Here is a 23,613-nt window from a genome sequence, read left to right on the forward strand (position 1 = left end):
CATTTCTTTTTTAGATGATTTATATATGTGTGTGTGTAATCTCTCTGCCCAACATGGGACTTGAACTCATGACCCCAAGATCAAGAGTCACATACTCTACTGACTGAGCCAGCTAGGTGCCCCTATTTTGGCTTTCTTATCCTGTCACACCCCTTCTGAAGGCACCCCCATATCCTCCAGAGTTAGAAGCTCCTTTACTTAAACCTAGCAGAGCTCCTAAATATGATACAGAATTCATTTATGAGTATGTGTGCCCGCTGAATGGTCAGTTCCTCAGGGGCAGGAACTAAGACTTGGCCTTTTGTTTTTTTCATCCTTTGCACTTCATATAGAGCTTGGTAGACCACAAGTATTTGAAGGAATAAATGAATGAATGAGTGAAAGAGTGAATTGGTATTCAGTTACATGTTTTATTATTGACAATCATAATCTCTGCAGCTGGGATGGTTGTATATGTGAGTTGGATCTTGTTTTTAACTGAAGATAAACTCTGTATCAGCAACAAAACCCAAAGTTGTCACCCTAATCATCTCATAGGTCACCAGGACACATACTGTCACCTAAAGATTCTTATAATGTACATAACTATTGCAACACTAAAAATAACAATAACCCAAATGTTCCTGAACAAGGAACCTATTAAATAAATCTCAGTTCATATAATGCAGTTCTTTGTGTTGGGTAAAAAGACTCATCTAGTTCTGTACAAAGTAATGTGGAGATACGTACATAAATATAATTTTGAATACAAAGTTTCCAAACGATAAAATAGGATCCTGATTTTGAGCAAGAAAACTGTATATGTATATAGATCTGTGTATATACTATGTTAGTTTGTTCTTTTTTTTTTTTTTTTTTTTTTTTTTTTTTCTGAAATTTATTGACAAATTGGTTTCCATACAACACCCAGTGCTCATCCCAAAAGGTGCCCTCCTCAATACCCATCACCCACCCTCTCCTCCCTCCCACCCCCCATCAACCCTCAGTTTGTTCTCAGTTTTTAACAGTCTCTTATGCTTTGGCTCTCTCCCTTTCTAACCTCTTTTTTTTTTTTTTTCCTTCCCCTCCCCCATGGGTTCCTGTTAAGTTTCTCAGGATCCACATAAGAGTGAGACCATATGGTATCTGTCTTTCTCTGTATGGCTTATTTCACTTAGCATCACACTCTCCAGTTCCATCCACGTTGCTACAAAAGGCCATATTTCATTTTTTCTCATTGCCATGTAATATTCCATTGTGTATATAAACCACAATTTCTTTATCCATTCATCAGTTGATGGACATTTAGGCTCTTTCCATAATTTGGCTATTGTTGAGAGTGCTGCTATGAACATTGGGGTACAAGTGGCCCTATGCATCAATGCTCCTGTATCCCTTGGATAAATTCCTAGCAGTGCTATTGCTGGGTCATAGGGTAGGTCTATTTTTAATTTTCTGAGGAACCTCCACACTGCTTTCCAGAGCGGCTGCACTAATTTGCATTCCCACCAACAGTGCAAGAGGGTTCCCGTTTCTCCACATCCTCTCCAGCATCTATAGTCTCCTGATTTGTTCATTTTGGCCACTCTGACTGGCGTGAGGTGATACCTGAGTGTGGTTTTGATTTGTATTTCCCTGATAAGGAGCGACGCTGAACATCTTTTCATGTGTCTGTTGGCCATCCGGATGTCTTCTTTAGAGAAGTGTCTATTCATGTTTTCTGCCCATTTCTTCACTGGGTTATTTGTTTTTCGGGTGTGGAGTTTGGTGAGCTCTTTATAGATTTTGGATACTAGCCCTTTGTCCGATATGTCATTTGCAAATATCTTTTCCCATTCCGTTGGTTGCCTTTTAGTTTTGTTGGTTGTTTCCTTTGCTGTGCAGAAGCTTTTTATCTTCATAAGGTCCCAGTAATTCACTTTTGCTTTTAATTCCCTTGCCTTTGGGGATGTGTCGAGTAAGAGATTGCTACGGCTGAGGTCAGAGAGGTCTTTTCCTGCTTTCTCCTCTAAGGTTTTGATGGTTTCCTGTCTCACATTTAGGTCCTTTATCCATTTTGAGTTTATTTTTGTGAATGGTGTGAGAAAGTGGTCTAGTTTCAACCTTCTGCATGTTGCTGTCCAGTTCTCCCAGCACCATTTGTTAAAGAGGCTGTCTTTTTTCCATTGGATGTTCTTTCCTGCTTTGTCAAAGATGAGTTGGCCATACGTTTGTGGGTCTAGTTCTGGGGTTTCTATTCTATTCCATTGGTCTATGTGTCTGTTTTGGTGCCAATACCATGCTGTCTTGATGATGACAGCTTTGTAGTAGAGGCTAAAGTCTGGGATTGTGATGCCTCCTGCTTTGGTCTTCTTCTTCAAAATTCCTTTGGCTATTCGGGGCCTTTTGTGGTTCCATATGAATTTTAGGATTGCTTGTTCTAGTTTCGAGAAGAATGCTGGTGCAATTTTGATTGGGATTGCATTGAATGTGTAGATAGCTTTGGGTAGTATTGACATTTTGACAATATTTATTTTTCCAATCCATGAGCAGGGAATGTCTTTCCATTTCTTTAAATCTTCTTCAATTTCCTTCAGAAGCTTTCTATAGTTTTCAGCATACAGATCCTTTACATCTTTGGTTAGATTTATTCCTAGGTATTTTATGCTTCTTGGTGCAATTGTGAATGGGATCAGTTTCTTTATTTGTCTTTCTGTTGCTTCATTGTTAGTGTATAAGAATGCAACTGATTTCTGTACATTGATTTTGTAGCCTGCAACTTTGCTGAATTCCTGTATCAGTTCTAGCAGACTTTTGGTGGAGTCTATGGGATTTTCCATGTATAATATCATGTCATCTGCAAAAAGCGAAAGCTTGACTTCATCTTGGCCAATTTTGATGCCTTTGATTTCCTTTTGTTGTCTGATTGCTGATGCTAGAACTTCCAGCACTATGTTAAACAGCAGCGGTGAGAGTGGGCATCCTTGTCGTGTTCCTGATCTCAGGGAAAAAGCTTTCAGTTTTTCCCCGTTGAGGATGATGTTAGCTGTGGGCTTTTCATAAATGGCTTTTATGATCTTTAAGTATGTTCCTTCTATCCCGACTTTCTCAAGGGTTTTTATTAAGAAAGGGTGCTGGATTTTGTCGAAGGCCTTTTCTGCATCGATTGACAGGATCATATGGTTCTTCTCTCTTTTTTTGTTAATGTGATGTATCACGTTGATTGATTTGCGAATGTTGAACCAGCCCTGCATCCCAGGAATGAATCCCACTTGATCATGGTGAATAATTCTTTTTATATGCCGTTGAATTCGATTTGCTAGTATCTTATTGAGAATTTTTGCATCCATATTCATCAGGGATATTGGCCTGTAGTTCTCTTTTTTTACTGGGTCTCTGTCTGGTTTAGGCATCAAAGTAATACTGGCTTCATAGAATGAGTCTGGAAGTTTTCCTTCCCTTTCTATTTCTTGGAATAGCTTGAGAAGGATAGGTATTATCTCTGCTTTAAACGTCTGGTAGAACTCCCCTGGGAAGCCATCTGGTCCTGGACTCTTATTTGTTGGGAGATTTTTGATAACCGATTCAATTTCTTCGCTGGTTATGGGTCTGTTCAAGCTTTCTATTTCCTCCTGATTGAGTTTTGGAAGCGTGTGGGTGTTCAGGAATTTGTCCATTTCTTCCAGGTTGTCCAATTTGTTGGCATATAAGTTTTCATAGTATTCCCTGATAATTGTTTGTATCTCTGAGGGATTGGTTGTAATAGTTCCATTTTCATTCATGATTTTATCTATTTGGGTCATCTCCCTTTTCTTTTTGAGAAGCCTGGCTAGAGGTTTGTCAATTTTGTTTATTTTTTCAAAAAACCAACTCTTGGTTTCGTTGATCTGCTCTACAGTTTTTTTAGTTTCTATATTGTTTATTTCTGCTCTGATCTTTATTATTTCTCTTCTTCTGCTGGGCTTAGGCTGCCTTTGCTGTTCTGCTTCTAGTTCCTTTAGGTGTGCTGTTAGATTTTGTATTTGGGATTTTTCTTGTTTCTTGAGATAGGCCTGGATTGCAATGTATTTTCCTCTCAGGACTGCCTTTGCTGCGTCCCAAAGCGTTTGGATTGTTGTATTTTCATTTTCGTTTGTTTCCATATATTTTTTAATTTCTTCTCTAATTGCCTGGTTGACCCACTCATTCGTTAGTAGGGTGTTCTTTAACCTCCATGCTTTTGGAGGTTTTCCAGACTTTTTCCTGTGGTTGATTTCAAGCTTCATGGCATTGTGGTCTGAAAGTAAGCATGGTATAATTTCAATTCTTGTAAACTTATGAAGGGCTGTTTTGTGACCCAGTATATGTATGTTAGTTTGTTCTTAGGAAAATCTGGAAAAGTATTCACTCAGGGAATTGGGACATGATGGGAAAATTTCTTTTTTTAACTTTATATGCTTCAGTAGTATTTGAATTTGTTATGAGCACATAACAAATTCTTTTCTTTTAATAATGAAAAAACTCACACAGATTAAAAATATATCCCTGGCCAGTAAGACTTACTGTTATTTATTTCATGTACCCCCAAACATTAATTCTTAGATTTTTAACATTGTAGATTTATATAGCATCTTCCTCAATTGCAAGCTGTTTAAACTTATAATCTTTTTTTTTTAAGTTTATTTATTTATTTATTTTGAGAGAGAGAGAGAGAGAGAGAGAGAGAGAGAGAGAGAGAGAGAGAGAATATGAATCCCAATCAGGCTCCGGGCTGTCAGCACAGACCCTGACATAGGGCTGGAACTCACAAACCATGGGATCATAACCTGAGCTGAAATCAAGAGTTGGACCCTTAACCGAGTAAGCCACCCAGGTGCTTCTTATCTTATTTTCACCTTCAGATATCTTTTTGGGGAGCTGGCGTGAGGAGGGAACCCCAGTGCAAGAAGGGTGGACGCTGTGTCCGGTCGGAGTGTGGATTGCAGTTTCATTCTCCTACTCTTAGCCTGGTGTGCTCTTCAGTAAAGTTCAGCTGCTACCTGACCAAACTAGAATGCTCGAATTCCTTTGGTTGGGTAAGCGCGTGGGCTTTGCAGTCACAGACCTGTTTTTGACCTCTGGTTTGCTACCTATTAGCCGTGTGACCTTGGTCAGGAGTCTTAAGAGCTTCGACGTAGCTTTCCTCATCTGCAGCATCAGGATGCTGGTGGCGTGTGTGTCCTAGTGTGGTGGTGAGGCTTGGGTGTGAAGTGTCAGAAATGAACGTGGAACTTGATGGTTTGTGTTAGTTACTCCAGTAAATGTGGTGAAGGAATACCCAGCGCCTGAGAGACACGAGGCCTCATAAAAGGAAATCAAATGAGGGAAAGGACAACAATGTTTAGTGTGGGTTGAAGATACAACTCAATTTCCCAGTTCCTCTTCCCTGCTCCTTTTAAAAAAGTTAAGCCTTCTTTGCTGAGTGCTGGCAGGTGCATCACTGCTAGCTCAGTAGGAGCTGTAGGAAGGCCCAGAGCAAATGCTCTGCAGTGTGAACAGGGAAGAGAGACTTGCATGGACTGGTGAAGAGCATTTATAGGCCAAGACGCTTGGAAACCCTGTCGGCAGTGCTGCAGCGACCCGGGAAGCCAGGCCCTCTCCTCTGTACTCAGAGGGCATTGGTGGTGTGACCAGTACGCTAGCCCTGGGGCTGAGAGCTCCATGAGTTCCCAGGCAGAGTCAAGCTTTCCAGTGGGCTTCTTGTGCCCAGAACATCTCTGTGACTGAACACACTTCTGAGAAATGGTCCCGACCTGCTCTGTCGGCCTGACAGAGCCATCCTGGCCCGCATCTTACCGTGGGGAGAGATGAGAGAAGTAAGGAGAGGCAGCTGATGTGCCATTAATGTGGCAATGCCCGGAGTACTTCTTAGCTGTGGCGGCGTGGTGTCCTTGGGTCTCTGGGGACAACTGGCAGGTGGAAGTAGAGGGCACTTCTCACACGACCTTCACAACTGTGTGAGGCGGGGGTGTGTGGCCCCGTGAATGCAGTCGGGTCCGCTAAAGTGTTGGCTTACGTAGGACCCTCTTAAGAGCAGTGTTTCGTTTGTTCTACGTCGTGTTTGCAAAAGCGATCATAGTAACAGCTAATATTTATGTGATGCTCCCCACGTGCCAGGAACTATGCTAACCGCATGTGTATTTTATGCATATAATTGATACACAAATACCTAGAAAGTTACATAACAAATTACAGATGAAAATGTGTATATATCTTTTATTCCTCACACTTTGCTCTATGAAATAGGCACTAATATTACTTCTTGGGTTAGCGGTTTTTCAGATGGGGAACATGAGGCGTGAAGAGGTTTAGTAAGTTGCTGAAGGTCACATGCAGGTAAATGGCAGAACTGGGACTCAAAACACAGCTGCTCTGGTTCCAGACCCCAAGCTCCCATTAATACTACATTGCATCTCAATTTGTTTGAGCCAATATTTCGAAACTGGAATGTTTTATGTCAAAATCTGGAGAGCTGACTTTTTTTAAAAAATTATTTTTAATATTTATCTAGAGAGCACGCACATGCACACGCGCGCGTGCAAGAGAGAGTGGGGGAGGGGCAGAGAGAGGGAGGACAATCTGAAGCAGGCCCCAGGGTCTGAGTTGTCAGCACAGAGCCCAACACGGGGCTCAAACTCACTAGCCATGAGATCATGACCTGAGCCAGACTTGGACGTTCAACCGACTGAGCCACTAAGGTGCCCCTGGAGAACTGACTTCTGTTGACATATCAGAAGAACTGGGGACACGGGTCTGTGTCCCCTTGTAGTAACAATTGGCTGGTACCCAGTCAAGACTGCCCCTTAAGTGGTCTCTGCGTTACCCCTGTCCCCACCTGCCCGTCTCACATCCAACTCTGAGTCCTACTCTCTCCACCCAACTCCCATACTTATTTATATCTGCAGACGTTTCCATTTTCAACCCCTGGGTTAAGGTTGTATAGTATTCACAGATAGTGGTATTGATAAACATGTCAGGCACTTTTCCTCTGAAATAGGGACTCTCTTCATCTCCATTTTCTGTGTAAGGTCCTTACAGCAATGGAGAGGGCAAATACTCACATGAAGTAATGCAGACAGGGTTTGAGCTTTGCCTCGACCCAGAGTCTGTGCTTTGGTGACTGTATTACACCTCCTCCCCTTCGGGTCTGGGGGTTTCCTCCCACCCAGTTAGAGATTCTGTGGGAAAGCTGATAATTAGAGCAGAAGAAATTATGGTACTGTAAGAACCAAGGGTGAAAAAGTCAACCTAATAGCCCATGTCTGTTTTTGCCTGTACACAGAGTGGACAGTTCTTGAGCATAATCATTTTTCTACAACTATTTGTTGACTAGAAAATAGACCAGCAAGAGTTTTTGTTTGTTTGTTTTGTTAGTTTTTTTTAAGTTTATTTATTTTATTTTATTTTATTTTATTTTATTTTATTTTATTTTATTTTATTTTATTTTATTTTTTTAATGTTTATTTATTTTTGAGAGAGAGAGACAGAGAGAGAGGGAGACACAGAATCCGAAGCAGGCTCCAGTCTCCGAGCTGTCAGCACAGAGCCCGACGCGGGGCTCGAACTCACAGACCGCGAGATCATGACCTGAGCCGAAGTCAGCCGCTCAACCGACTGAGCCACCCAGGTGCCCCTTAAGTTTATTTATTTATTTTGAGAGAGAGAGAGGCAGAGAGAGGAGAGAGAGAGAATCCTAAGCAGCCTTCACAGTGTCCGCATAGAGCCTGATGTGGGGTCAAACTCATGAACCATGAGATCATGACTTGAGCAGAAGTCGAGTCAGACACTTAACCAACGGAGCCACCCAGGCATCCCTTGTTGTTGTTGTTGTTGTTGTTTAAATAAGCTGTACATCTAATGTGGGATTGAACTCATAACCCCAAGATCAAGATCAAGAGACCCATGCTACTGAGCCAGCCAGGTGCCCCAGAAGGAGTTATCCTTGAAGAGAGAAGAGAAATCTGAGAACATTTCAAAAAATGAATTGGTACCTAGTATATATTTAAAAAATTTTTAATTTACTGAATTTGCCTCTTCCCCCTGATTATTGGACAAAAGGGCCTTTTTCTAGCCAGTATCTCCAAGGAATTTTTTTTTTTTTTTAAATGATACAATCCTGGCTCATTTCTCAGGCAAGTTTATTTTAAAGTTCCCAGGATTCTCTTTAAGTGGTTTGAGATTTGGAGCTAGTGATAGCAAGCACAGCTGAGAAATGAGGTTTTGGCCTGGTGATTGTCTAACCAGGTGGGTTGGGGTCCTTGAACTTTAAGAAGCTTTTGTATTTCCAGCTGTACCAGGGGGATTAGTGGCTTAGTCCCACCTCATGGGAGCAAGTTTTATTGTTACCTCTTATAAGGCTGAAACCATAATGCCATGGTTTTTTACACAGCGCCATCTGCCACAGGATCTCACCGTGCTTACTTAGAGGTCCCCCCCCTGCCCCCGCCCAGTCCCTCCCTCCAAATAAGTTCAGATCTGGAAAAGCGAATGCACTTTGGATGTAGCAACAGATGTGCGTGGTAATACGTTAAAATGCAATTGGTTGGTTGTCCATCAGTTGTGTGGTCATTGAACATCTGATACAGGCCAGGCAGTGTGCTAGAATGTGTGCAGTGTCAAGGAAGAGAATCGAAATGTGGTTCCTGTCCTAAGGGACCTGGCTGGTCAAAGTAGACAGAAAGCACGCAAAAAGTACAACATCCACAGGAAGTAAAAGAAGTTAGTAAGAATAAGTAGAAGAGAGAACATGCAGGCGTGAGTCATTTCCAAAGGCAGGCTGCAGATGTGGAGTAGCAGGGTGTGAGTTCTCTTTGGTAAGGTCCCTCTTTGAGCAGCAGCAGAGCCCAGAAGGAATGTGCCTGCAGCCGCACAGTGAGAGGGGCGCTTCGAGGGGGAACAAAGCTGCTTGTGTAAGCGCCAGGGGGAGTGCTGTCTCTTCAGCGGGGTCCGGAAATTCATTCTGTAACAAAGAACTGTAATTCCGAGTCAATGACACCTTCTCAGTCCTCACAGACTATGCCCAAAATTATAGAGGAGGCATGGCGAGCTAGTTCCGTTCAGCCCGAACTGGATAGCCGTGTACTTTGCTCAAATGCCTGGGATCTGGTGGAGATGGGCCGGCAGCCAGGAGATACAGCAAGTCGATACAGGACTGGGAGAGCTCTGATGCTGGAGCAGATAATGAGGAAGGGCCAGGGTTTGAAAGCATGACCTCTTAGTCTTCCTGTGTAATGAACGGAACATAATGGAGGGCTGAGATCTGAGACCTTAGCGCACCTGTGTCTGTGCCCAGCCGGGCTGCATCTTTGCATACCTTGAGTATGCTCTGTGGGAACTTCACAGCCTTCTGGCCACCTTTACGGCTTCGTGAAAAGAGTAGAAGGCAAGAGATCCTCTCTAAAGTAGAGAGGCGTGTGGCTTAATGGGTAAGGACTTGAACTTCAGTGTTAAGACCTAGCTACCCCATTTACTAGCTGTGTGGCCTTGAGCAAGTTGCTGACCCTTTCTGAGCCTCAGAAACAGGAAAAAAAGGGCGCCTGGGTTGCTCAGTCTGTTGCGTGTCTGACTCTTGGTTTCCGCTCAGGTCATGATCCCAGGGTCGTGAGACTGAGTCCCCTGTAGGGTTCTGTGCTGAGCGTGGAGCCTGCTTAAGATTCTGTCTTCCTCTGCCCCTCTCCCAGGCTCATGTGCATGCGTTCTCTCTCTCAAAAAAAAAAAAAAATGGGAAGAAAAAAGATGATAGTACCTATAGGGTTATTGTGGAGACTAAAATATAGAGGATAGGAAAGCACTTAATGTGTATGGCACATGTGAGTGCACAGTAAGTCAAATCTTTTATTATTAAAGGAGATGATCGTGAAGAGGAATGTTTTAAATTGCTTTTTCCTTCTGTAAGTTCTGGACCTGGATGAGACAGAGTGGGGATTCTTCTATTCTTCTCCCTTAGTTCTCCACCTCAGTCTTTGAGAAGATAGGTAACTCATGCAATGGATAGGAGGTGGGATGAGGATTTAGAGAAAGGCCCTTGTCTCCATGCCCTCATAACCCAAACTTACTTAAGACTATGAAAGGTCAGCTCTCTGAAGGCGTGGTTGGGACACTGCTGCCCAGGGACCAGAATATGTTATTTCTCACCCCTTAAAGAACCTTAGAAATCGTAGAACAATGCTTCTTAAGCACTAGCATACAAAAGAGTCACCTGTGATTCTGCATTTCTTTTTTTTCTCTTTTTAAATGTTTGTTTATTATTAAGAGAGAAAGAGAGTGAGAGAGAGAGCTTGCACATGTGCAGGCGCACATGTACAAAAGAGCACGGGAGGGGCAGAGACAGGGGAACGGAGGATCTGAAGCAGGTTCTGTGCTGACAGTACAGAGCCCGATGTGGGGCTCAAACTCATGAACTGTGAGATCATGAGTGAGCCACCCACTTGCTCCGAGATTCTGCATTTCTGACCAGTTTCCAAATGATGCTACTGGTTCTCAGACCACATTTTAAATAGCAAAGTCCTGAAAGGCCTTGGGTCCTTGAGTCCTGTGGCATGGTTGAAACCTCTCTAGAATAATTTAGTGAAAATGCTCATCCAGTTCTGCCTGAACACTTCTAAGGATGACAAGCTCTTTCTGTATCCAGATGGCAGATGTGATGAGAATGTGTATCTTTTACTGAGCTGATAGAGCCATGCGTTGATCCTAGTTCATTACTTTGACAGCAGGGGGGGTGGGGATATGACACAGATAATCCTGAGGAGGCTTTTAACCTGGTTTTGGTCTTAGGGAAGAAGTCCATGAATGGGCCTCCACAACACTGATGGGGTCGGGGTGGGGGGCCCCAACCCCCTGAAAATATCTATAGAATTTTGTTTGCATGTGCATTTTCCTGGGGAGAGTTTCCATAGCTTTAAATAATTTTTCAAGGGTATCTGTCTATTCTCCCTAGACCATTAAGGACCATTGAATTCTTCTTCATAGAATGTTGTATCCCACACAAATCTATTTGGAAGGCTAGGCCCTTCTTAGTCTCTGTATTTCTTGTCTCTTTTTAAATTTGTTTTATAGAATTCTTTGTGTAGCATGGTTTCGGATACGCCGTTAGTCTTGCCAATTTTTCCTAGTTTATCTGGTCCCTCTAAGATTGTGTCCCCCCTGCCCCCGAACCATGTACAAGTTAAACTCCAGGAATCATCTAACCAAGAGTGTGTGACATCTCTCTTTAATTTGACTTGAGACTTCTCATAGTTCTTCCTAAAAGTGCACTTCTTTGGAAACCATAGTGTGCTGGACAGTACTATCAATTTGGAATGCTATGTTGCATACTAAGAAAAAAGAAGAAAAATTAACATTTAAAGGGAATTATTGGTATATGTAACAAGGCACAGGCCTAGGGGTGGTACTGCCTTCAGGTGAGGCTTGATCCAGAGGCTCAGACCACTTTGACCAAACACCCAGTTTCTTGTTCTGTCTTCTCATAGTCAGGTCTCAAGTCTTTTTCACATGTACCATGCTGAGCCCCATCTTCCACCATCCTGAATTCTTTGTATTGGTTTTTGGATCATGTATGCAGCACCTGATATTTATTACTATGAAGTACCTTGTCAGACCATAGTCCTGATTGTACCATCCCCCCCTTTGTCTCCGCGTCCAGCTTAGGGTCATCTTCAAATCTGATCAGTGTGCCAGCAAAGTAATGATGTTGAATTAGACAGGGTCAAGGCCAGAGCCACAGCACACCTCCCCCCCGCCCGCCCCCCGATACTTCTGCCCGGATTGGTGTTACATACCTTTGAATGTGGATGAACATATCTCAAAGTGCATTCTGAAGGACCCTAGTCTATAGGATGGTCCTCAAAAATGGACCCATATTATAATCAAGTGTAGTTGGATATGCTACATATCTGCAATGCTTATATTAGAAATTCTGATGAAAGAAATTGTTAGAACTAGTTTTCCAACAGTATTTGACCATTAAATTCTCCTGCCCCGCCCTGCTATGTGACTCCTAATAGTAATAATCTGTAAACAAATATGCTAGAGAGCACAGTCTGACAAATGCTCATGTAGATGTTCCAGTTATCAGTTACTTGTTTTATCATCTGGCCCAGATTCTTCCATTGTTGACCACAAGGGTAAAATAGATGTTGTAAATGCCTTGCTGAAAACCAGTTGACCTTGCCCATCTATCACCCCTTCAGAAGAGAGACTATTTTCAACTGAACACTGTTTGTCTGGGACGGCTTTCAACCTAAATCTGCCAGGTGAAGCCTGAGTGCCTTGGATGGATGTTTTTTGGGTGTTTTGGTAAAAGCAGAATCCACATGTACTTGAAGGTGCTCAGGGAAACCCAAAGCTGGGGTGGGCAGGGTGGAGGGGGAATCGTTCACAGTAATAAGGGTGATTGGAAACAACAATAACAACAACTCGAAGCTACTGAACCTTTACTTTGTGCCAGGGATGCTACTCAGTGCTTCTTATATAATACTTCACTCTTTGCTCGCAGGAACCGTACATATGAGTTGGGCGATACCGTTGTCCTCATTTTATGAATGAGGGGCCTAAAGCGTCAGGAGCTTGAAGAGTTACTCAAGTGGACACAGCAAAGGAGACATGGAGCTGGGCATCAAACCCATGTCGGTTTTTTTTTTTTTCCACAATCATGTAGTTCATTAAATGCTGACTTTGATTATGGCATGGTATTTTGTGAAGCTGAAGACACAGTCCTTCCCCTTAAGGGACTGGCACTTTATTTGGGGGAAGGTTTTTGTAGTTTAAGGCATAGAATACTTACTAGGCAAATAGAAGGAAATGCATGAAAATAGAACGCCAGATGCCGCACCGGTGGCCTGCTCAGACCTCCACAGCCGAATCTCTATAGCTTGCTTTTGAAAACCCACTTGCCCATGAATGTCTCCTTCCCATTCTTCCACATTATCTGTTGTCACAAATTCCCTTCTTAGTCTTCATCTTCCCCCTTGTCCCCTTGACCTCCACTTGTCCCCAGGGGAAACCACTAACCTCTTGGCCTCTTTAGTTTTCGGTCTGTGCGAATCCCCAGCTGACATTCACAGCACTTGGAGGTGACCTAGTTTGAATGAAATGCTGGCTTTTCAGTTATATCTTCAATAGGCTGAGTTGGCAGCTTGTCAGCAGGCTTATGTCACCTAATGACTGTGTCAATTCCCTTCTTGTCTGGCTTCCTGTTAGTAAATATCCTCAGGATGCTCTTGGAACCCAGAAGGTGTAGGAGGCCTGGTAAGGGAGCCAAAAAGAAAAGAGGAAAAAGAAAGGGGGAGAAAAGGAGAAAAGACTTGCCCTTCCTTGCAAAAAAAAAAAAAAAAAAAAAAAAAATTACAAATACAAACGAAGTATACCAGAAAAAATAATTCCCTAAAACAGAGGGAGACTGAGGGTGTCTCCCTATGGAACAATTTTTGCTCCAAGGAAGAGCTTGTTTCTTTAATTTTTTTTTTTGACCTGTTTTGATCTCATTTATCTCCACCTCCTGCCCCCCCCCCCCCCCGCCCCCCTCCCCGCCCCCCTCCCCCCAGGCTCTTCCTTCCTGTTTGGCACTTTTAAAATGGTATTACTTCTCTTCCACAATAGTGACCTGCTGGGAGTAATAGCAGAGACATTTCCTCTCCTGTGGCTCTAGTTGTCTTTTTAATAACAATCCCCACCCCACCCCCTTTCCCTCTGCTGCTCTTCATAAACATTTTCCTAAGGCTTGGTAGAAAAGCTTCAGGTGTGCCTGTTAGGTCTTGCAAAGGTTAGCCATGTTGGCGGCTTGAGCCACCCCCCCCTTCCACCACCCCTGCCCACTCTTTCCTGGGGACAGCAGCATCCAGATTTCTGCCCACTGCCCTCCTTTTGAACAGTAGCCTCAGGTTTGGATGGTGCACTCTCAGAGGTTTGGCTCTTATATTTGCGGGTTAACAGTGATTCTGTGAGCTCATTCTCTTGGGAGTTGCTTTAGGGATTCTAGGCCCTTCCGGCCCTGTGATGGTGGGTCAAGTATCTCAAACAACAGTGGAGGTGCTAGCCTGTCCAGCCTTGCCTGAGGCCAGACAAGGTCATCTTTGGAGGCCCGGGCAGCCCCATGGTTCTCTCCAAGGACTGCCTCTTCAGAAAGCAAAGTTCATGTTTGCACACACCACCAGAACAGATGAATTGGATAGAATTCTCCGTATGTCCCTTCTTCTAAAAACATGGATTCATAATCCTGAAGTTTAGTTTCAAACGTTCTACCAAAACACCACTATTTTAGTGAATGTATCTCTCCCAGAGTTGAAAATCCTAAGGTCACAATCCTTCAGCCCTTCCTTCCTTTGGCTAATTAGTTTATTCCTTAATTCATCCATTTGTTTCTTTATTTAATAAAGCATTTGTTGAACACTTCATTGCCAAGTGCTGGGTGAACAAAACAGAAAAGTTCCTGCCTTCGTGATGTTTCTGGTGCCGTTGGAGAGACAGACAGTCATGTGCCTGAGCACTGAGAATCCTGCCATGCAGTGAATGGTGGGGTTGCCTGTATGGAGAAGCGATGGGAGACCTGGAGAGGGTTGCCAGGCCTGGCCCACTAGAGGTAGTGACCTGTGAGCCCAGATGGGAAGGATAAGGAGCAGCCGATTAGAGTGTCCTTGGCAGAAACGAGCTTGCCACTTTCTAGAAACTGAGAGGAAGCCAGGGTGGCTGGAATGAAGAGGGAGGTAGAAAAATGAACTTAGAAGGGTAAGCAAGGCTCGGGTGTTGAAGTCTTAACGTTTTCAAAAAAGCATACAAAATGTGCACCTAACTCCATAGTCTTTAAAACACATACATAGAAACCTGGGATACAGTAAAACTCAGTAAACGTTAGCTATTTCAAAGACGTTTTAGGGGTGCCTGGCTGACTCATTCAGTTGAGCCTCCAACTTTGGCTCAGGTCATGACTTCGCGGTTCGTGGGTTTGAGCCCTGCATCTGGCTTTGTGCTGACAGCTCAGAGCCTAGAGCCTGCTTCGGGTTCTGTGTATCTCTCTCTCTGTGCCCCTTCCCCACTCACCCTCTCTCTGTCTCTCAAAAATGAATAAACATTAAAAAAATGTTTTTTAATTACTATTCCAGGGGTCAGCTGGGTGGCTCAGTCAGTTAAGTGTCCGACTTCTGCTCAGGTCACGATCTCAAGGTTTATGGGTTCAACCCCCACCTCGGGCTCTGTGCTGACAGCTCAGAACCTGGAACCTGCTTCGGATTCTGTGTCTCCCTCTCTCTCCCTGCCCCTCCCCTGCTCACACTCTGTTATCTCCAGTGTGCAGGCACTATGCTAGGTGTGGGGGAGCTATGCAGGATCAGCCCACTCATTCCCCTGGGGAAGGAACCATCTAGCTGCGGAGTAGGGCTTCGGTAGACACAACTCCACTTTAAAATAGTTCAACCAGAGGAAGGGTCCTTGCCCCAAAGTGGGGCTTCAGAGAGAATATCCTAGAGGAAGTGATGGCTATATGACTCAAGAAGATAGTAAGAATTAGCCAAGGATAGGCAGGACTTTCCAGGAGGTAGGAAGAGTTAGCAAAGGCCTGGAGGGGGAAACAGTGTGGAAAGTGAGGGGAACCACAAGCAGTTTGACCAGACCAGGGAGGAATGTGCCACGGGGTGGGGGGGCCGACGCTGCAGAATGAGACAGGGATGGTGTGCCTTCCTGGGGAGTGTGGCGTGGAGTCCATGGGCCACGAGGCCACTGAATGACCTCTGGAAGGGCGTTCTGTGGTTGATTTGGGCTGGGTGGTGTAGTGACGTGCCACAGCAAGGTAGACTCAGGAGGCTGTTGCTCTTGTGTGGGTGAGAGGTATTGAGAGCAAAAGTAGGGCTGTGTATTGGTTGGTCTAGAGAGGAGGGGGTGGGCGAGAGAGAAATTAGAAGGTGGTATGCAAAGGCTTTGGTGGAAAAGGCTCCATGGGGGACACATCCTAGGAGAGACGGGCTTTCAGGGATGGTGGGACTGAGGACAAAGGTATTATTCAGTGATCTTGGCATTGCCTCTACCTGCCCCCACACCCGATGTGTCCTGAGTGCTGAGTTTTGTTCAGGGACCAGGACATCCCCATGTGGGCAAACATTTCCTTAAATAGAAACCACGTGGATTTGGGGGCTAACTTCTGGGTTGCTGATGTGTGCTTATGTGTGTGTTTATAAAAAGACAGTGATGTACAAAACTTGAGTCTTTTCAACCCTGGCAGGACCTTTGGGAGGAAGAGTGTCACCATGTCAACTGCTGGGCTTGTGAGAACCTGGGTCCCAGGAGGGAGGAGGGGGATGAGAAAAAGGTATGTGGGCATCTGCCCGTACTCTGTGTATGACCAGTAGGGGACGGTTTCTGTTTGGAGTCTTTTTTGGGAAGGAATATAACGAGCAAAGAACCACTGCTCAGTCAGATCCATGAAATTGAAATAATTTGCATCCTGCAGATCTTCCGCCCGTGAGGCCTGCTCTGTGTGTCCCACCCTGGTGAGACTCTAAAGCTGATCCTGGAGCTGAAATGACCAGACAGAGTGAGCAGTGTGTATTGTGTGGTTATGATTTAATAAAGCATGTGTTGTTCCCCACTTGGCAACGCAGCCAAGTCGCTCTTCTAGCAGGTGGTGGGTAACTGGACCCAAGCCCCCTGATCGTCGCTCAGGAACTCCCTGGTCCAGCCTTTGATATCAGAACAAGAGGAGAAAACAGTGACATAGGACACTTCCTGTCCCAAAGGGGATGTGATACAGGACACCTGAAACAACAGGCAGAAGGAAAGCTTCACCAGAGCTGTTTTGGGGGAGCCAGCCACAGCCTGCCCTCCCTAAGTCCTCTAAGACCTGGTCAGCAGTGGGATTGGGCAATAGCTGTTGGACCAGGGTTCAGCTCGATGGGTTATCATGTGTTCCCGTGTGGGCAGGGCACACACTCGATACTGACCTCCCACCCCCTGCCCTTATGAAGGATATGATCCAGTGATGAAGTTGAATAAGCAGGCAGGCACTAAAAATTATCGTGATGAGGTTTAACATTTTTTTTCTAGAGCACAGAGAGGTGTTGTGGGAGCCCAGATGATATGCTCCTGAACTGTCCTGGAAAAGTCAGGGAAGGCTTCCTGGAGGAAGAGGAATCTAGGCTGGGACTTGAAGGATGAATAGGAGTTGGACTATACACAGTTGCACAGGCTCCAAAGGTCTAGGTTGAAAAGAAAGTGGAAATTTAAGCTTAAGAATTTTATCTTATCTTATCTTATCTTATCTTATCTTATCTTATCTTATGTTTTTATTTATTTATATTGAGAGAGAAAGAGTGAATGAGTCAGGGAGGGGCAGAGAGAGAGGGAGAGAAAGAGGATCCCAAGCAGTCCTCACACTGCCAGCACGGAGCCTGATATGTGGGCCTCCATCCAATTAACCGCGAGATCATGACCGGAGCTGAAGTCAGACGCTTAACCCAGGCGCCGCAGATATCGTGACGTGTCTGTTCTCAAGTACTCCTCCCCTAACGGTGGTGGATTTCTCAAATTCAGGAAATGTAACATTGGTACAATACTCTTTTCTCACAGTCCAGATTATAATGGTTCTAACAGTTTTTAACTCAGATCAAGTCCAATCAAGGGCACATTTTGCATTAAGCTGTCATGGGTCTTCAGTGTCCTTTGATCAAGAATGGTTTTCTGGCCTTTCTCCTTCCGGCATGACCTGACACGTTTGAGGAGTCCAGGCCAGTCACTTTACGGATGAGACAGCTTATTCACTGAAGTGTTAGGAGTGATGGCACACCTCCTGTGTGCCGGGCACCGTGCTGGTGATAGGAAGATACCTTGAGCAAGGTGGGTGTGGCCATCTTCCTTCTGGAGCCCATAGTCTAGTGAGAGAGCCTGATGATAAATAAGCAGGCTACACAAAAGTGACACATGCTGTGGGGCACTAAGAAGAGTTCCTGGTTGGACAGAGTCTGCTCTAACAAAACGGAGAAATAAAATAGGCCTGAGATAACAGAGGGGAGAGTGTTCCTTTTGATGGGTGACTGAAGAGGGCCTCTCTTTGAGGTGGTGATATTTAAGATGAGAGCTGAAGGATGAGGAAGTGCCCATGAGGAGGCCTGTGTGGAGTGTTGGTGACAGCATGCCTGGCAGAGGGAACAGCATGTGCAAAGGCCTGGAAGTTGGGAAGTGTTGGGCTTGGCCGAGGAACTGGGAGAAGGGCATTTTGCCTGGGGGAAGTGGGGAAGGAGGCATGAGGTGAGTTGCTGCTGTGGGCAGGGGCTAGTGGGGCTTATTTTAGATGCGATGGGAAGTCCCTGGAGAGCTGATAACGGGAGAGTCCTGAAATGAGATGTTCTTTATTTTATTAAGTTTATTTATTTATTTTTGAGAGAGAGGGAGTGCAAGTTGGGGAGGAGCAGAGAGAGAGGGAGGGAGAGAGGATCCCAAGCAGGCTCCACACTGTCAGTGCAGAGCCTGATGTGGGGCTCCAACCCACCAACCTCCAAGATCATGACCTAAGCTGAAGTCGGACCCTTAACTGACTGAGCCACCCAGGCGCCTCGAGGTGTTCTTTAAAAAGTCCACCAGCTTCTGTCTGAACCACCACTGAGGGTGGTGCCAGGCTGGAAGGAAATCACTTCCACGAGTTAATGAGGGTATTATACACACAGGGTATTGTTTGTAAGAACTTAGAGGTATCACAAGGGATGATTTAAATGCTTTGTTTTTGTAATTGAAATTATACCCGAGTGATTTCTGAGGCACGGACTTGGCCTTCTGGAGAGATTGGTGGGGCCATGTCTTGTTTCCTTATTTGTCGTTGGTTTTTCAGTGATGAGAGCCAATGCTGTTAGTATCTAGAAACAACGTAGTGGTCCCCTCTCCTCCCAGGCAGCTTGTAATTTGGTCGTGGGCTGGCGTCTCTGGGGATACCTGCCACCCTTGTCTGTGGAGCTCCTGCCTCCCACCTGCTCCCTCCATGCCCCTTCCCAGAGCCCACCCACGTTTGCTCAGTTGACCACCCTGGAACCAAAGCAGACCTTCAGAAGAAGCCCAACGGCAGGCCCAGCAAAGGCACCCACCCGTTCTTGGGCAGGCCCAGTGCAGCCAGGGGCCCTCTGTCAGTGTGCCACATGCCAGGGAGCCACAGGACCCGGCCACCATCCCAAAGCTTCAGAACCAGAGATGGAGAGAGAAGGATCCCCCTTTGCGGATTATCATCTCAGGGTTTAACAGCACTGAAGTTAAAGTTACCTTTACCGTCAGCTCCAGCTTTATGCTGGTTGCTATGTATTAATTCACAGACACACATCAATTTCTCTTCTCATGTGTCCTCCACGAAGTTTGTCCTCAGTTTTGATCTTCTGCATTCATTCTGCCTGTCTTTTCTCTGGGCCGAGAACGGTGCTGGGAGCTGGGGGGAGGTCACTGAAGAACGAGCATGACTGGAATCTGGGGCTGGCTAGAACAGCTGTGAGGCAGCTCGCTGCAGGCAGGGCAGGGAGGGAATCTATCAGCTGCAGAGCCTGCCCCCTGGCCTATCAGAGGCAGACCTCCCACCCCACCCCACCCCATGCCCCCTGAAGCCACACTTAACTGTAGGAGTCCCGTCTCCAGTCTTGGGTCTTGGAACATTCCATGCTCCCCACCTCGTTAGAGTCTTGGCACCTGCTGTTCCCACTGCTAGAATACGTTTCCTGCCCCCACCCCCTCAACAGCCAACTACTACCCTAAGAAGCCTTCCTTTTCCGGCCACCCTGACTATATCTGATAAGTTTATTACATGCATGCACGGAACTGTTTCCTTCAGAGTACATAGTTCTGTTTTATGTATTTAGTTTTATTTTCAAAGTACTCCCTGCACCCATTGTGGGGCTCGAGCTCATGACCCCGAGAACAAGAGTTTTACGTGCTACCAACTGAGCCAGCCGGGCGCCCCCATAGTTCTGTTTTGAGTAACGCATGCATATATGTATGTGATTATTTCATTAGTATTTATCTTCCCTACTTGGCTGTAAAGTCTGACAGTGGCAGGAACGTGTCTTTGGTTGCTCATCACCTAACCCCACGGTAACCTGTGTTTAAGCGTTTAGGGGTTGGGTTCCCCAGAGAACTGCTAGTTCCTGGTACTAGATGGAGGCTTGGGAAGTGTGTGCACGGTGGGTGTGTACATGGTGGGCAGCTCCTGAAGGCTACAGGATGGGGCTCTTTCTCCTGCAGGCACAAGCTGAGCCGGTCTGTCAACACATCCTTTGCAGATGTGAAAGAATCCAGTAAGATGGAAATGAGAGAGGGCTGGGCAGGAGAGGATGTTTGTAGATACTGGGCATTTCCTGACCTTCTAAACAGCAAGAACCCAGGACACCTGAAGCGGTGGCTCCCCATTTACCTTCAGAGCAGGCCACAAGGCACCTCGTTTCACTGATGTCTCTATTCCATCACCTTTTTACCTCTTGGCTACCAGTCTCTATAGTAGGATTTGCTAGAGAGGAGCAAGGGGCGTGCTTCATTTTTCTGCTCTGTGCCAAGTCTCAGCCAGGGAGAGGAAGCTCTGTAATCAGATGTTTTCTCTCCTCTGCTCCTTTGTTAGGATACTGCTCTGAAAGAATGTCCCGTTTCATTGAAGAGCTGAGCCAGCCTCAGCACGAGCCCTTATTTCAGTTGGATTGTATTTATTCCCAAATGGTGCTGGGCAAATACACTTCTGTGTCCCCACTTCCCTGGGATGTCCTGCCGAACAACATTTTGAATTAATACTTAGAATCTGTGTGGCAGCAGGTGCATAACCCAGGAATTGGGTAGAGATGTGGTCTTTATAATCTGGAAAAAGAGATCATTCTTGAGTACTCCCAAACTGGGCTTCAAGCATGAGTGCCTAACTAGCCCTTCTCCTTGACCGTCTAATGAAAATAAAATACAACAGTGCGCAGTCTAGGTCAGACTGAACTGCCTACAAGGACTAGGGAGGTGGAGCTCTCCTGTAGTTGTAGAGTGTACTTCCTTGTTAGCTCTCTAGTCCTCACCACTCCCTTTTGTCCTAAGATTACAATTGACTTCCAGTTTTGAAGGAACAGACTCCTTAGGTGGTCACACATCTTAGTTTCTATTTTGGTTGTTAGATGTTTGGGATGGGGACTATGGCGAACTAGCAAGATTGTGGCTGCTCTTGTGGTTATTCAAGAGGACGACTGCTTTTCAGCAGAGATTAGGGACCCTGTGTCACCAAGATAATCTGGGTTTTCAAGAGCAACTCGATATCTGGATTAATGTAAGATTTTCTAATTTTTTAAATATATTTTTTGAATGTTTACTTAATTTTGAAAGAGAGACAGAGCATGAGCAGGGGAGGGGCAAAGAGAGAGGGAGACACAGAATCCAAAGCAGACTCCAGGCTCTGAGCTGAGTCTGACAGGGGCTCAAACGCACGAACTGTGAGATCATGACCTGAGCTGAAGTCAGATGCTTAACGGACTGAGCTACCGAGGTGCCCTGTGGATTTTCTAATTTTTAAATGTTGACCACAAACCCATGATGTGAAATATTCTTTGTGGGTCTCACAAAACTTATCTGGGAGTGACATTTTGCCCAAGAGTTAGCAGTCCCTGGGCCAGTGCAGGGTGAGTCATCAGAAAGGTGCTATTTCTTCAAATGGCAGAATACAAGCAAATGGGTGTAGATGAGAGAAGGATTTAACCCCAAAAAGAGCTTCCAGGAAGCTGCATGGGGTGTTGGAGGGAGATGGGCTTTGGCCCATGGGGTCCCATGAGAGAGAGTGTGAATGGCCCAGTCAGTCCACCTCACGGAGTCTCACCTTTCCAAAGCATGAAATGGGAAGATGGCATTTGTTTCTTAGAGCCCATCAAGGTGGCCTTTGTAGTGCTCAGTTGCTGTCACTCCATCAGGCCTCACCTTCAACATGATCAAACAGAACTGGTCATGGCGCTCAGGTGTTCTGATGGTTGTTCAACAGCCCCATGTTCCATCTCACCAGTTTGGGCTCAGCTTTCTTCCTTGACCTGTAGCCATTGTCTGGGTCCTACCCCACATCTGTCTCCTGTCTCTCTTGTATTCCTTCCCTCCTCTTTACCTCCCTTGCCATCATTGCCTTGAGGTACTTATTACCTTTTAGCGGGATGATGGTAACTGTTTATACACCACTAGTCCTCCTTCCTCCCGAATCACTGGACACATGTCTCCAGCCCACCTTCCTGCGGTGTATCTCTGCTGGGGGCAGTGGTTAGCCCCCTGACCAGTTGGTAGAGGTTCCCATGCCTGGCCCCATCACTTTCTTCATCTTCTCTCTTGCCAGCCCGTCCAGGCTCTTCTCCTGATACCCCTGCTTCCCTCCTCTCACCCACTGGCCCCCAGCCCCTTTGGTCTCTTCCAGTTGCTCACGTCTGCCATGTTCTTTCCAGGATCCTGATACTTGGCACATTGGTCTCCCTTCTCTTCACTCAGCCAACCCTTAAATGTTTGTGCCTCACATGACATTTCTCTAATCTCCCCCCTTATTTGCCCATTGCACCCTAGACTTCTTGGCTTTTGCCCCAGTGGTAATGAATTATTTGTGTATAAATGTGTCCATCTCTTGCTTGCTTATTGGACTGAAGGGCTGGGAAGGCGGCACCACACCTGGTTCTTCTGTGTCCCCTGTTCACTGAATGACTGTAGACTCTTCCTACTTGAACTTCTGCAGAGAAATGGAATGACTGGCTGTTTCATGCACTCACTTTAGAGTCTTTAATTACATGGGGTCTGGCATGGTCTGCCTTGTGTCACTTCTGTCTCTACCCCTATGGGCTGTACCGTGTTGCCATTTTATCTCTTTGTGTCTTAATCTCTTCAACTGTAAAGTGGGGCAGATAATAGTACCTATCTGGCAGCATCCCCATCCTACCTTGTGTTAGCTGTGTTCCCCTTGGCCATGTAACCTCCCTGAGCTTGGGTTTCCCCTTTAGTAAAATGTGGGTGGTGATAGTAATACCCTCATCCCCGTTCATCCCCATTGTCGGGAGGATGAAATGAGGGAACGTGCAGGAAGTGCACTGCCCCACGCCTTGCATAGAGGACTGCTCAGTAAATGATTACTTCTTTTATGATTGTTATTAGTCTAGTGGTTGTTCTGGCACAAATTAGAGAGACCTGTTTCTGGTAATGCTTTTAGGGCCATGTGTGGGGAGAATTAGATGCTCCTGCACTGTTACTTGGGTTGCTGGTGGCAAGGGAGCGTTACATGGAAAGACCCATGGTCCACTACTTCTCTCTCCTGGCTCTAGCTCTTATTCTTAGGGCCCGTTTTTGACCTTGAACTAAGGTATTAGCAAGATAGCCTGTTTGTTGTGACTGGTGCAGCCTTGGACCATCTTTCATTTCCTGGAGGCAGCTTCCTCGACCATGCCATCAGAGATGCTTCTCCGTCCTCATTCCTTCTCCATCCCCCCCCCCCCCCCAGTTTATTTCTATCATAGGATTTTCCCTGACTCATGACATTATGTGTGGTTTGTTTTCTTCCTTCCTAGACTGGAAGTTCCACGAGGTCAGAGACTTTGTATGGTTGTCTTTGGGGAGAGCAGAAAAGAAAACCCTGCAGAGGACCTTGGATATACTTTAAAAGGTGAGGATTTTAATCTGGTATCAAGTCTGATTTGGAGGTTGGAAACGATC

General features: G+C 45.5%; 1 long non-coding RNA gene across 1 annotated transcript in view; it reads left to right on the top strand.

Annotated features, from left to right (window-relative positions):
- The window catches only part of LOC125176676 (uncharacterized), a 123,745-nt gene that overhangs the window by 77,714 nt on the left and 22,418 nt on the right, over nucleotides 1-23,613 (top strand). Inside the window, exon 3 of the long non-coding RNA XR_007156360.1 lies at nucleotides 23,469-23,563. This is a non-coding gene — a long non-coding RNA (uncharacterized LOC125176676). The remainder of the gene's footprint in view (nucleotides 1-23,468; nucleotides 23,564-23,613) is intronic.

This window comes from Prionailurus viverrinus, chromosome A1 (genome assembly GCF_022837055.1).
Source record: "Prionailurus viverrinus isolate Anna chromosome A1, UM_Priviv_1.0, whole genome shotgun sequence".
Lineage (NCBI taxonomy): Eukaryota > Metazoa > Chordata > Mammalia > Carnivora > Felidae > Prionailurus > Prionailurus viverrinus.